Raw genomic sequence first — 16,323 nt, forward strand, 5'->3', positions numbered from 1 at the left:
CATCAAACACTCCCAGGACAGGTACATCACGGGGTTAGATACAGAGTAAAGCTCCCTCTACACTGTCCCCATCAAACACTCCCAGGACAGGTACAGCACGGGGCTGGATACAGAGTAAAGCTCCCTCTACACTGTCCCCATCAAACCCTCCCAGGACAGGTACAGCACGGGGTTACATACAGAGTAAAGCTTCGTCTACACTGTCCCCATCAAACACTCCCAGGACAGATACAGCACGGGGTTAGATACAGAGTAAAGCTCCCTCTACACTGTCCCCATCAAACACTCCCAGGACAGGTACAGCACGGGGTTAGATACAGAGTAAAGCTCCCTCTACACTGTCCCCATCAAACACTCCCAGGACTGGTACACCACGGGGTTAGATACAGAGTAAAGCTCCCTCGACACTGTCCCCATCAAACACTCCCAGGACAGATACAGCACGGGGTTAGATACAGGGTAAAGCTCCCTCCACACTCCTCATCAAACACTCCCAGGACAGGTACAGCACGGGGTTAGATACAGAGTAAAGCTCCCTCTACACTGTCCCCATCAAACACTCCCAGGACAGGTACAGCACGGGGTTAGATACAGAGTAAAGCTCCCTCTACACTGTCCCCATCAACACTCCCAGGACAGGTACAGCACGGGGTTAGATACAGAGTAAAGCTCCCTCTACACTGTCCCCATCAAACACTCCCAGGACAGGTACAGCACGGGGTTAGATACAGAGTAAAGCTCCCTCTACACTGTCCCCATCAAACACTCCCAGGACAGGTACAGCACGGGGTTAGATACAGAGTAAAGCTCCCTCGACACTGTCCCCATCAAACACTCCGAGGACAGGTACAGCACGGGGTTCGATACAGAGTAAAGCTCCCTCTACACTGTCCCCATCAAACACTCCCAGGACAGGTACAGCACAGGGTTAGATACAGAGTAAAGCTCCCTCTACACTGTCCCCAGCAAACACTCCCAGGACAGGTACAGCACGGGGTTGGATAGAGAGTAAAGCTCCCTCTGCACTGTCCCCATCAAATACTCCCAGGACAGGTACAGCACGGGGTTAGATACAGAGTAAAGCTCCCTCTACACTGTCCCCATCAAACACTCCCAGGACAGGTACAGCACGGGGTTAGATACAGAGTAAAGCTCCCTCTACACTGTCCCCATCAAACACTCCCAGGACAGGTACAGCACGGGGTTAGATACAGAGTAAAGCTCCCTCTACACTGTCCCCATCAAACACTCCCAGGACAGGTACAGCACGGGGTTAGATACAGAGTAAAGCTCCCTCTACACTGCCCCCATCAAACACTCCCGGGACAGGTACAGCGCGGGGTTAGATACAGAGTAAAGCTCCCTCTACACTGTCCCCATCAAACACTCCCAGGACAGGTACAGCACGGGGTTAGATACAGAGTAAAGCTCCCTCTACACTGTCCCCATCAAACACTCCCAGGTCAGGTACAGCACGGGGTTAGATACAGAGTAAAGCTCCCTCTACACTGTTCCCATCAAACACTCCCAGGATTGGTACACCACGGGGTTAGATACAGAGTAAAGCTCCCTCGACACTGTCCCCATCAAACACTCCCAGGACAGATACAGCACGGGGTTAGATACAGGGTAAAGCTCCCTCCACACTCCTCATCAAACACTCCCAGGACAGGTACAGCACGGGGTTAGATACAGAGTAAAGCTCCCTCTACACTGTCCCCATCAACACTCCCAGGACAGGTACAGCACGGGGTTCGATACAGAGTAAAGCTCCCTCTACACTGTCCCCATCAACACTCCCAGGACAGGTACAGCACGGGGTTAGATACAGAGTAAAGCTCCCTCTACACTGTCCCCATCAAACACTCCCAGGACAGGTACAGCACGGGGTTAGATACAGAGTAAAGCTCCCTCTACACTGTCCCCATCAAACACTCCCAGGGCAGGTACTGCACGGGGTTAGATACAGAGTAAAGCTCCCTCGACACTGTCCCCATCAAACACTCCGAGGACAGGTACAGCACGGGGTTAGATACAGAGTAAAGCTCCCTCTACACTGTCCCCATCAAACACTCCCAGGACAGGTACAGCACGGGGTTAGACACAGAGTAAAGCTCCCTCTGCACTGTCCCCATCAAATACTCCCAGGACAGGTACAACACGGGGTTAGATACAGAGCAAAGCTCGCTCTGCACTGTCGCCATCAAACACTCCCAGGACAGGTACAGCACGGGGTTAGATACAGAGTAAAGCTCCCTCTGCACTGTCCCCATCAAATACTCCCAGGACAGGTACAGCACGGGGTTGGATAGAGAGTAAAGCTCCCTCTGCACTGTCCCCATCAAATACTCCCAGGACAGGTACAGCACGGGGTTAGATACAGAGTAAAGCTCCCTCTACACTGTCCCCATCAAACACTCCCAGGACAGGTACAGCACGGGGTTAGATACAGAGTAAAGCTCCCTCTCCACTGTCCCCATCAAACACTCCCAGGACAGGTACAGCACGGGGTTAGATACAGAGTAAAGCTCCCTCTACACTGCCCCCATCAAACACTCCCGGGACAGGTACAGCGCGGGGTTAGATACAGAGTAAAGCTCCCTCTACACTGTCCCCATCAAACACTCCCAGGACAGGTACAGCACGGGGTTAGATACAGAGTAAAGCTCCCTCTACACTGTCCCCATCAAACACTCCCAGGACAGGTACAGCACGGGGTAAGATACAGAGTAAAGCTCCCTCTACACTGCCCCCATCAAACACTCCCAGGACAGGTACAGCACGGGGTTAGATACAGAGTAAAGCTCCCTCTACACTGTCCCCATCAAACACTCCCAGGACAGGTACAGCACGGGGTTAGATACAGAGTAAAGCTCCCTCTACACTGTCCCCATCAAACACTCCCAGGTCAGGTACAGCACGGGGTTCGATACAGAGTAAAGCTCCGTCTACACTGTCCCCATCAAACACTCCCAGGACAGGTACAGCACGGGGTTAGATACAGAGTAAAGCTCCCTCGACACTGTCCCCATCAAACACTCCCAGGACAGGTACAGCACGGGGTTAGATACAGAGTAAAGCTCCCTCTACACTGTCCCCATCAAACACTCCCAGGTCAGGTACAGCACGGGGTTAGATACAGAGTAAAGCTCCCTCGACACTGTCCCCATCAAACACTCCCAGGACAGGTACAGCACGGGGTTAGATACAGAGTAAAGCTCCCTCTACACTGTTCCCATCAAACACTCCCAGGACAGGTACAGCACGGGGTTAGATACAGAGTAAAGCTCCCTCTACACTGTCCCCATCAAACACTCCCAGGGCAGGTACAGCACGGGGTTCGATACAGAGTAAAGCTCCGTCTACACTGTCGCCATCAAACACTCCCCGGACAGGTACAGCACGGGGTTAGATACAGAGTGAAGCTCCCTCTACACTGTCCCCATCAAACACTCCCAGGACAGGTACAGCACGGGGCTGGATACAGAGTAAAGCTCCCTCTACACTGTCCCCATCAAACCCTCCCAGGACAGGTACAGCACGGGGTTAGATACAGAGTAAAGCTTCGTCTGCACTGTCCCCATCAAACACTCCCAGGACAGATACAGCACGGGGTCAGATACAGAGTAAAGCTCCCTCTACACTGTCCCCATCAAACACTCCCAGGACAGGTACAGCACGGGGTTAGATACAGAGTAAAGCTCCCTCTACACTGTCCCCATCAAACACTCCCAGGACTGGTACACCACGGGGTTAGATACAGAGTAAAGCTCCCTCGACACTGTCCCCATCAAACACTCCCAGGACAGATACAGCACGGGGTTAGATACAGGGTAAAGCTCCCTCCACACTCCTCATCAAACACTCCCAGGACAGGTACAGCACGGGGTTAGATACAGAGTAAAGCTCCCTCTACACTGTCCCCATCAAACACTCCCAGGACAGGTACAGCACGGGGTTAGATACAGAGTAAAGCTCCCTCTACACTGTCCCCATCAACACTCCCAGGACAGGTACAACACGGGGTTAGATACAGAGTAAAGCTCCCTCTACACTGTCCCCATCAAACACTCCCAGGACAGGTACAGCACGGGGTTAGATACAGAGTAAAGCTCCCTCTATACTGTCCCCATCAAACACTCCCAGGACAGGTACAGCACGGGGTTAGATACAGAGTAAAGCTCCCTCGACACTGTCCCCATCAAACACTCTGAGGACAGGTACAGCACGGGGTTAGATACAGAGTAAAGCTCCCTCTACACTGTCCCCATCAAACACTCCCAGGACAGGTACAGCACAGGGTTAGATACAGAGTAAAGCTCCCTCTACACTGTCCCCAGCAAACACTCCCAGGACAGGTCCAGCACGGCGTTAGATACAGAGTAAAACTCCCTCTTCACTGTCCCCATCAAACACTCCCAGGACAGGTACAGCACGGGGTTAGATACAGAGTAAAGCTCCCTCTACACTGTCCCCATCAAACACTCCCAGGACAGGTACAGCACGGGGTTAGACACAGAGTAAAGCTCCCTCTGCACTGTCCCCATCAAATACTCCCAGGACAGGTACAGCACGGGGTTAGATACAGAGTAAAGCTCCCTCTACACTGTCCCCATCAAACACTCCCAGGACAGGTACAGCACGGGGTTAGATACAGAGAAAAGCTCCCTCTACACTGTCCCCATCAAACACTCCCAGGACAGGTACAGCACGGGGTTAGATACAGAGTAAAGCTCCCTCTACACTGCCCCCATCAAACGCTCCCGGGACAGGTACAGCGCGGGGTTAGATACAGAGTAAAGCTCCCTCTACACTGTCCCCATCAAACACTCCCAGGACAGGTACAGCACGGGGTTAGATACAGAGTAAAGCTCCCTCTACACTGCCCCCATCAAACGCTCCCGGGACAGGTACAGCGCGGGGTTAGATACAGAGTAAAGCTCCCTCTACACTGTCCCCATCAAACACTCCCAGGACAGGTACAGCACGGGGTTAGATACAGAGTAAAGCTCCCTCTACACTGTCCCCATCAAACACTCCCAGGACAGGTACAGCACGGGGTAAGATACAGAGTAAAGCTCCCTCTACACTGCCCCCATCAAACACTCCCAGGACAGGTACAGCACGGGGTTAGATACAGAGTAAAGCTCCCTCTACACTGTCCCCATCAAACACTCCCAGGACAGGTACAGCACGGGGTTAGATACAGAGTAAAGCTCCCTCTACACTGTCCCCATCAAACACTCCCAGGTCAGGTACAGCACGGGGTTCGATACAGAGTAAAGCTCCGTCTACACTGTCCCCATCAAACACTCCCAGGACAGGTACAGCACGGGGTTAGATACAGAGTAAAGCTCCCTCGACACTGTCCCCATCAAACACTCCCAGGACAGGTACAGCACGGGGTTAGATACAGAGTAAAGCTCCCTCTACACTGTCCCCATCAAACACTCCCAGGTCAGGTACAGCACGGGGTTAGATACAGAGTAAAGCTCCCTCGACACTGTCCCCATCAAACACTCCCAGGACAGGTACAGCACGGGGTTAGATACAGAGTAAAGCTCCCTCTACACTGTTCCCATCAAACACTCCCAGGACAGGTACAGCACGGGGTTAGATACAGAGTAAAGCTCCCTCTACACTGTCCCCATCAAACACTCCCAGGGCAGGTACAGCACGGGGTTCGATACAGAGTAAAGCTCCGTCTACACTGTCCCCATCAAACACTCCCCGGACAGGTACAGCACGGGGTTAGATACAGAGTGAAGCTCCCTCTACACTGTCCCCATCAAACACTCCCAGGACAGGTACAGCACGGGGCTGGATACAGAGTAAAGCTCCCTCTACACTGTCCCCATCAAACCCTCCCAGGACAGGTACAGCACGGGGTTAGATACAGAGTAAAGCTTCGTCTGCACTGTCCCCATCAAACACTCCCAGGACAGATACAGCACGGGGTCAGATACAGAGTAAAGCTCCCTCTACACTGTCCCCATCAAACACTCCCAGGACAGGTACAGCACGGGGTTAGATACAGAGTAAAGCTCCCTCTACACTGTCCCCATCAAACACTCCCAGGACTGGTACACCACGGGGTTAGATACAGAGTAAAGCTCCCTCGACACTGTCCCCATCAAACACTCCCAGGACAGATACAGCACGGGGTTAGATACAGGGTAAAGCTCCCTCCACACTCCTCATCAAACACTCCCAGGACAGGTACAGCACGGGGTTAGATACAGAGTAAAGCTCCCTCTACACTGTCCCCATCAAACACTCCCAGGACAGGTACAGCACGGGGTTAGATACAGAGTAAAGCTCCCTCTACACTGTCCCCATCAACACTCCCAGGACAGGTACAGCACGGGGTTAGATACAGAGTAAAGCTCCCTCTACACTGTCCCCATCAAACACTCCCAGGACAGGTACAGCACGGGGTTAGATACAGAGTAAAGCTCCCTCTATACTGTCCCCATCAAACACTCCCAGGACAGGTACAGCACGGGGTTAGATACAGAGTAAAGCTCCCTCGACACTGTCCCCATCAAACACTCTGAGGACAGGTACAGCACGGGGTTAGATACAGAGTAAAGCTCCCTCTACACTGTCCCCATCAAACACTCCCAGGACAGGTACAGCACAGGGTTAGATACAGAGTAAAGCTCCCTCTACACTGTCCCCAGCAAACACTCCCAGGACAGGTCCAGCACGGCGTTAGATACAGAGTAAAACTCCCTCTTCACTGTCCCCATCAAACACTCCCAGGACAGGTACAGCACGGGGTTAGATACAGAGTAAAGCTCCCTCGACACTGTCCCCATCAAACACTCCCAGGACAGGTACAGCACGGGGTTAGACACAGAGTAAAGCTCCCTCTGCACTGTCCCCATCAAATACTCCCAGGACAGGTACAGCACGGGGTTAGATACAGAGTAAAGCTCCCTCTACACTGTCCCCATCAAACACTCCCAGGACAGGTACAGCACGGGGTTAGATACAGAGAAAAGCTCCCTCTACACTGTCCCCATCAAACACTCCCAGGACAGGTACAGCACGGGGTTAGATACAGAGTAAAGCTCCCTCTACACTGCCCCCATCAAACGCTCCCGGGACAGGTACAGCGCGGGGTTAGATACAGAGTAAAGCTCCCTCTACACTGTCCCCATCAAACACTCCCAGGACAGGTACAGCACGGGGTTAGATACAGAGTAAAGCTCCCTCTACACTGTCCCCATCAAACACTCCCAGGACAGGTACAGCACGGGGTAAGATACAGAGTAAAGCTCCCTCTACACTGCCCCCATCAAACACTCCCAGGACAGGTACAGCACGGGGTTAGATACAGAGTAAAGCTCCCTCTACACTGTCCCCATCAAACACTCCCAGGACAGGTACAGCACGGGGTTAGATACAGAGTAAAGCTCCCTCTACACTGTCCCCATCAAACACTCCCAGGTCAGGTACAGCACGGGGTTCGATACAGAGTAAAGCTCCGTCTACACTGTCCCCATCAAACACTCCCAGGACAGGTACAGCACCGGGTTAGATACAGAGTAAAGCTCCCTCGACACTGTCCCCATCAAACACTCCCAGGACAGGCACAGCACCGGGTTAGATACAGAGTAAAGCTCCCTCTACACTGTCCCCATCAAACACTCCCAGGTCAGGTACAGCACGGGGTTAGATACAGAGTAAAGCTCACTCGACACTGTCCCCATCAAACACTCCCAGGACAGGTACAGCACGGGGTTAGATACAGAGTAAAGCTCCCTCTACACTGTTCCCATCAAACACTCCCAGGACAGGTACAGCACGGGGTTAGATACAGAGTAAAGCTCCCTCTACACTGTCCCCATCAAACACTCCCAGGGCAGGTACAGCACGGGGTTCGATACAGAGTAAAGCTCCGTCTACACTGTCCCCATCAAACACTCCCAGGACAGGTACAGCACGGGGTTAGATACAGAGTGAAGCTCCCTCTACACTGTCCCCATCAAACACTCCCAGGACAGGTACAGCACGGGGCTGGATACAGAGTAAAGCTCCCTCTACACTGTCCCCATCAAACCCTCCCAGGACAGGTACAGCACGGGGTTAGATACAGAGTAAAGCTCCCTCTACACTGTCCCCATCAACACTCCCAGGACAGGTACAGCACGGGGTTCGATACAGAGTAAAGCTCCCTCTACACTGTCCCCATCAACACTCCCAGGACAGGTACAGCACGGGGTTAGATACAGAGTAAAGCTCCCTCTACACTGTCCCCATCAAACACTCCCAGGACAGGTACAGCACGGGGTTAGATACAGAGTAAAGCTCCGTCTACACTGTCCCCATCAAACACTCCCAGGACAGGTACAGCACGGGGTTAGATACAGAGTAAAGCTCCCTCGACACTGTCCCCATCAAACACTCCGAGGACAGGTACAGCACGGGGTTAGATACAGAGTAAAGCTCCCTCTACACTGTCCCCATCAAACACTCCCAGGACAGGTACAGCACGGGGTAAGATACAGAGTAAAGCTCCCTCTACACTGTCCCCATCAAACACACCCAGGACAGGTACAGCACGGGGTTAGATACAGAGTAAAGCTCCCTCTACACTGTCCCCATCAAACACTCCCAGGACAGGTACAGCACGGGGTTAGACACAGAGTAAAGCTCCCTCTGCACTGTCCCCATCAAATACTCCCAGGACAGGTACAACACGGGGTTAGATACAGAGCAAAGCTCCCTCTGCACTGTCGCCATCAAACACTCCCAGGACAGGTACAGCACGGGGTTAGATACAGAGTAAAGCTCCCTCTGCACTGTCCCCATCAAATACTCCCAGGACAGGTACAGCACGGGGTTGGATAGAGAGTAAAGCTCCCTCTCCACTGTCCCCATCAAATACTCCCAGGACAGGTACAGCACGGGGTTAGATACAGAGTAAAGCTCCCTCTGCACTGTCCCCATCAAATACTCCCAGGACAGGTACAGCACGGGGTTAGATACAGAGTAAAGCTCCCTCTACACTGTCCCCATCAAACACTCCCAGGACAGGTACAGCACGGGGTTAGATACAGAGTAAAGCTCCCTCTACACTGTCCCCATCAAACACTCCCAGGACAGGTACAGCACGGGGTTGGATAGAGAGTAAAGCTCCCTCTGCACTGTCCCCATCAAACACTCCCAGGACAGGTACAGCACGGGGTTAGATACAGAGTAAAGCTCCCTCTACACTGTCCCCATCAAACACTCCCAGGACAGGTACAGCACGGGGTTAGATACAGAGTAAAGCTCCCTCTACACTGCCCCCATCAAACACTCCCAGGACAGGTACAGCACGGGGTTAGATACAGAGTAAAGCTCCCTCTACACTGTCCCCATCAAACACTCCCAGGACAGGTACAGCACGGGATTGGATAGAGAGTAAAGCTCCCTCTGCACTGTCCCCATCAAACACTCCCAGGACAGGTACAACACGGGGTTAGATACAGAGTAAAGCTCCCTCTACACTGTCCCCATCAAACACTCCCAGGACAGGTACAGCACGGGGTTAGATACAGAGTAAAGCTCCCTCTACACTGTCCCCATCAAACACTCCCAGGACAGGTACAGCACGGGGTTAGATACAGAGTAAAGCTCCCTCTACACTGTCCCCATCAAACACTCCCAGGACAGGTACAGCACGGGGTTAGATACAGAGTAAAGCTCCCTCTACACTGTCACCATCAAACACTCCCATGACAGGGACAGCACGGGGTTAGATACAGAGTAAAGCTCCCTCTACACTGTCCCCATCGAACACTCCCAGGACAGGTACAGCACGGGGTTAGATACAGAGTAAAGCTCCCTCTACACTGCCCCCATCAAACACTCCCAGGACAGGTACAGCACGGGGTTAGATACAGAGTAAAGCTCCCTCTACACTGTCCCCATCAAACACTCCCAGGACAGGTACAGCACGGGGTTAGATACAGAGTAAAGCTCCCTCTACACTGTCCCCATCAAACACTCCCAGGACAGGTACAGCACGGGGTTAGATACAGAGTAAAGCTCTCTCTACACTGTCCCCATCAAACACTCCCAGGACAGGTACAGCACGGGGTTAGATACAGAGTAAAGCTCCCTCTACACTGTCCCCATCAAACACTCCCAGGACAGGTACAGCACGGGGTTGGATAGAGAGTAAAGCTCCCTCTGCACTGTCCCCATCAAACACTCCCAGGACAGGTACAGCACGGGGTTAGATACAGAGTAAAGCTCCCTCTACACTGTCCCCATCAAACACTCCCAGGACAGGTACAGCACGGGGTTAGATACAGAGTAAAGCTCCCTCTACACTGTCCCCATCAAAAACTCCCAGGACAGGTACAGCACGGGGTTAGATACAGAGTAAAGCTCCCTCTACACTGTCACCATCAAACACTCCCAGGACAGGGACAGCACGGTGTTAGATACAGAGTAAAGCTCCCTCTACACTGTCCCCATCGAACACTCCCAGGACAGGTACAGCACGGGGTTAGATACAGAGTAAAGCTCCCTCTACACTGTCCCCATCAAACACTCCCAGGACAGGTTCAGCACGGCGTTAGATACAGAGTAAAGCTCCCTCTACACTGTCCCCATCAAACACTCCCAGGACAGATACAGCACGGGGTTAGATACAGAGTAAAGCTCCCTCTACACTGTCCCCATCAAACACTCCCAGGACAGGTACAGCACGGGGTTAGATACAGAGTAAAGCTCCCTCTACACTCTCCCCATCAAACACTCCCAGGACAGGTACAGCACGGGGTTAGATACAGAGTAAAGCTCCCTCTACACTGTCCCCATCAAACACTCCCAGGACAGGTGCAGCACGGGGTTAGATACAGAGTAAAGCTCCCTCTACACTGTCCCCATCAAACACTCCCAGGACAGGTACAGCACGGGGTTAGATACAGAGTAAAGCTCCCTCTACACTGTCCCCATCAAACACTCCCAGGACAGGTACAGCACGGGGTTAGATACAGAGTAAAGCTCCCTCTACACTGTCCCCATCAAACACGCCCAGGACAGGTACAGCACGGGGTTAGATACAGAGTAAAGCTCCCTCTACACTGTCACCATCAAACACTCCCAGGACAGATACAGCACGGGGTTAGATACAGAGTAAAGCTCCCTCTACACTGTCCCCATCAAACACTCCCAGGACAGGTACAGCACGGGGTTAGATACAGAGTAAAGCTCCCTCTACACTGTCCCCATCAAACACTCCCAGGACAGGTACAGCACGGGGTTAGATACAGAGTAAAGCTCCCTCTACACTGTCCCCATCGAACACTCCCAGGACAGGTACAGCACGGGGTTAGATACAGAGTAAAGCTCCCTCTACACTGTCCCCATCAAACACTCCCAGGACAGGTTCAGCACGGCGTTAGATACAGAGTAAAGCTCCCTCTACACTGTCCCCATCAAACACTCCCAGCACAGGTACAGCACGGGGTTAGATACAGAGTAAAGCTCCCTCTACACTGTCCCCATCAAACACACCCAGGACAGGTACAGCACGGTGTTAGATACAGAGTAAAGCTCCCTCTACACTGTCCCCATCAAACACTCCCAGGACAGGTACAGCACGGGGTTAGATACAGAGTAAAGCTCCCTCTACACTGTCCCCATCGAACACTCCCAGGACAGGTACAGCACGGGGTTAGATACAGAGTAAAGCTCCCTCTACACTGTCACCATCAAACACTCCCAGGACAGATACAGCACGGGGTTAGATACAGAGTAAAGCTCCCTCTACACTGTCCCCATCAAACACTCCCAGGACAGGTACAGCACGGGGTTAGATACAGAGTAAAGCTCCCTCTACACTGTCCCCATCAAACACTCCCAGGACAGGTACAGCACGGGGTTAGATACAGAGTAAAGCTCCCTCTACACTGTCCCCATCGAACACTCCCAGGACAGGTACAGCACGGGGTTAGATACAGAGTAAAGCTCCCTCTACACTGTCCCCATCAAACACTCCCAGGACAGGTTCAGCACGGCGTTAGATACAGAGTAAAGCTCCCTCTACACTGTCCCCATCAAACACTCCCAGCACAGGTACAGCACGGGGTTAGATACAGAGTAAAGCTCCCTCTACACTGTCCCCATCAAACACACCCAGGACAGGTACAGCACGGTGTTAGATACAGAGTAAAGCTCCCTCTACACTGTCCCCATCAAACACTCCCAGGACAGGTACAGCACGGGGTAAGATACAGAGTAAAGCTCCCTCTACACTGTCCCCATCAAACACACCCAGGACAGGTACAGCACGGGGTTAGATACAGAGTAAAGCTCCCTCTACACTGTCCCCATCAAACACTCCCAGGACAGGTACAGCACGGGGTTAGACACAGATTAAAGCTCCCTCTGCACTGTCCCCATCAAATACTCCCAGGACAGGTACAACACGGGGTTAGATACAGAGCAAAGCTCCCTCTGCACTGTCGCCATCAAACACTCCCAGGACAGGTACAGCACGGGGTTAGATACAGAGTAAAGCTCCCTCTGCACTGTCCCCATCAAATACTCCCAGGACAGGTACAGCACGGGGTTGGATAGAGAGTAAAGCTCCCTCTCCACTGTCCCCATCAAATACTCCCAGGACAGGTACAGCACGGGGTTAGATACAGAGTAAAGCTCCCTCTGCACTGTCCCCATCAAATACTCCCAGGACAGGTACAGCACGGGGTTAGATACAGAGTAAAGCTCCCTCTACACTGTCCCCATCAAACACTCCCAGGACAGGTACAGCACGGGGTTAGATACAGAGTAAAGCTCCCTCTACACTGTCCCCATCAAACACTCCCAGGACAGGTACAGCACGGGGTTGGATAGAGAGTAAAGCTCCCTCTGCACTGTCCCCATCAAACACTCCCAGGACAGGTACAGCACGGGGTTAGATACAGAGTAAAGCTCCCTCTACACTGTCCCCATCAAACACTCCCAGGACAGGTACAGCACGGGGTTAGATACAGAGTAAAGCTCCCTCTACACTGCCCCCATCAAACACTCCCAGGACAGGTACAGCACGGGGTTAGATACAGAGTAAAGCTCCCTCTACACTGTCCCCATCAAACACTCCCAGGACAGGTACAGCACGGGGTTGGATAGAGAGTAAAGCTCCCTCTGCACTGTCCCCATCAAACACTCCCAGGACAGGTACAACACGGGGTTAGATACAGAGTAAAGCTCCCTCTACACTGTCCCCATCAAACACTCCCAGGACAGGTACAGCACGGGGTTAGATACAGAGTAAAGCTCCCTCTACACTGTCCCCATCAAACACTCCCAGGACAGGTACAGCACGGGGTTAGATACAGAGTAAAGCTCCCTCTACACTGTCCCCATCAAACACTCCCAGGACAGGTACAGCACGGGGTTAGATACAGAGTAAAGCTCCCTCTACACTGTCACCATCAAACACTCCCAGGACAGGGACAGCACGGGGTTAGATACAGAGTAAAGCTCCCTCTACACTGTCCCCATCGAACACTCCCAGGACAGGTACAGCACGGGGTTAGATACAGAGTAAAGCTCCCTCTACACTGCCCCCATCAAACACTCCCAGGACAGGTACAGCACGGGGTTAGATACAGAGTAAAGCTCCCTCTACACTGTCCCCATCAATCACTCCCAGGACAGGTACAGCACGGGGTTAGATACAGAGTAAAGCTCCCTCTACACTGTCCCCATCAAACACTCCCAGGACAGGTACAGCACGGGGTTAGATACAGAGTAAAGCTCTCTCTACACTGTCCCCATCAAACACTCCCAGGACAGGTACAGCACGGGGTTAGATACAGAGTAAAGCTCCCTCTACACTGTCCCCATCAAACACTCCCAGGACAGGTACAGCACGGGGTTGGATAGAGAGTAAAGCTCCCTCTGCACTGTCCCCATCAAACACTCCCAGGACAGGTACAGCACGGGGTTAGATACAGAGTAAAGCTCCCTCTACACTGTCCCCATCAAACACTCCCAGGACAGGTACAGCACGGGGTTAGATACAGAGTAAAGCTCCCTCTACACTGTCCCCATCAAACACTCCCAGGACAGGTACAGCACGGGGTTAGATACAGAGTAAAGCTCCCTCTACACTGTCACCATCAAACACTCCCAGGACAGGGACAGCACGGTGTTAGATACAGAGTAAAGCTCCCTCTACACTGTCCCCATCGAACACTCCCAGGACAGGTACAGCACGGGGTTAGATACAGAGTAAAGCTCCCTCTACACTGTCCCCATCAAACACTCCCAGGACAGGTTCAGCACGGCGTTAGATACAGAGTAAAGCTCCCTCTACACTGTCCCCATCAAACACTCCCAGGACAGATACAGCACGGGGTTAGATACAGAGTAAAGCTCCCTCTACACTCTCCCCATCAAACACTCCCAGGACAGGTACAGCACGGGGTTAGATACAGAGTAAAGCTCCCTCTACACTCTCCCCATCAAACACTCCCAGGACAGGTACAGCACGGGGTTAGATACAGAGTAAAGCTCCCTCTACACTGTCCCCATCAAACACTCCCAGGACAGGTACAGCACGGGGTTAGATACAGAGTAAAGCTCCCTCTACACTGTCCCCATCAAACACTCCCAGGACAGGTGCAGCACGGGGTTAGATACAGAGTAAAGCTCCCTCTCCACTGTCCCCATCAAACACTCCCAGGACAGGTACAGCACGGGGTTAGATACAGAGTAAAGCTCCCTCTACACTGTCCCCATCAAACACTCCCAGGACAGGTACAGCACGGGGTTAGATACAGAGTAAAGCTCCCTCTACACTGTCCCCATCAAACACGCCCAGGACAGGTACAGCACGGGGTTAGATACAGAGTAAAGCTCCCTCTACACTGTCCCCATCAAACACTCCCAGGACAGGTACAGCACGGGGTTAGATACAGAGTAAAGCTCCCTCTACACTGTCCCCATCAAACACTCCCAGGACAGGTACAGCACGGGGTTAGATACAGAGTAAAGCTCCCTCTACACTGTCCCCATCAAACACTCCCAGGACAGGTACAGCACGGGGTTAGATACAGAGTAAAGCTCCCTCTACACTGTCCCCATCGAACACTCCCAGGACAGGTACAGCACGGGGTTAGATACAGAGTAAAGCTCCCTCTACACTGTCCCCATCAAACACTCCCAGGACAGGTTCAGCACGGCGTTAGATACAGAGTAAAGCTCCCTCTACACTGTCCCCATCAAACACTCCCAGCACAGGTACAGCACGGGGTTAGATACAGAGTAAAGCTCCCTCTACACTGTCCCCATCAAACACACCCAGGACAGGTACAGCACGGTGTTAGATACAGAGTAAAGCTCCCTCTACACTGTCCCCATCAAACACTCCCAGGACAGGTACAGCACGGGGTTAGATACAGAGTAAAGCTCCCTCTACACTGTCCCCATCGAACACTCCCAGGACAGGTACAGCACGGGGTTAGATACAGAGTAAAGCTCCCTCTACACTGTCACCATCAAACACTCCCAGGACAGATACAGCACGGGGTTAGATACAGAGTAAAGCTCCCTCTACACTGTCCCCATCAAACACTCCCAGGACAGGTACAGCACGGGGTTAGATACAGAGTAAAGCTCCCTCTACACTGTCCCCATCAAACACTCCCAGGACAGGTACAGCACGGGGTTAGATACAGAGTAAAGCTCCCTCTACACTGTCCCCGTCAAACACTCGCAGGACAGGTACAGCACGGGGTTAGATACAGAGTAAAGCTCCCTCTACACTGTCCCCATCAACACTCCCAGGACAGGTACAGCACGGGGTTAGATACAGAGTAAAGCTCCCTCCACACTGTCCCCATCAAACACTCCCAGGACAGGTACAGCACGGGGTGAGATACAGAGTAAAGCTCCCTCTACACTGTCCCCATCAAACACTCCCAGGACAGGTACAGCACGGGGTTAGATACAGAGTAAAGCTCCCTCTACACTGTCCCCATCAAACACTCCCAGGACAGGTACAGCACGGGGTTAGATACAGAGTAAAGCTCCCTCTACACTGTCCCCGTCAAACACTCCCACGACAGGTACAGTACGGGGTTAGATACAGAGTAAAGCTCCCTCTACACTGTCCCCATCAAACACTCCCAGGACAGGTACAGCACGGGGTTAGATACAGAGTAAAGCTCCCTCTACACTGTCCCCATCAAACACTCCCAGGACAGGTACAGCACGGGGTTAGATACAGAGTAAAGCTCCCTCTACACTGTCCCCGTCAAACACTCCCACGACAGGTACAGTACGGGGTTAGATACAGAGTAAAGCTCC

At 52.7% G+C, this 16,323-nt stretch overlaps 1 protein-coding gene across 1 annotated transcript in view; it reads right to left on the reverse strand.

Annotated features, from left to right (window-relative positions):
- LOC140405410 (transcription factor NF-E2 45 kDa subunit-like) overlaps window positions 1-16,323 on the reverse strand; it is a 35,413-nt gene that overhangs the window by 9,556 nt on the left and 9,534 nt on the right. The window lies entirely within an intron of this gene.

Source organism: Scyliorhinus torazame, chromosome X (genome assembly GCF_047496885.1).
Source record: "Scyliorhinus torazame isolate Kashiwa2021f chromosome X, sScyTor2.1, whole genome shotgun sequence".
Taxonomy (NCBI): Eukaryota; Metazoa; Chordata; class Chondrichthyes; order Carcharhiniformes; family Scyliorhinidae; genus Scyliorhinus; species Scyliorhinus torazame.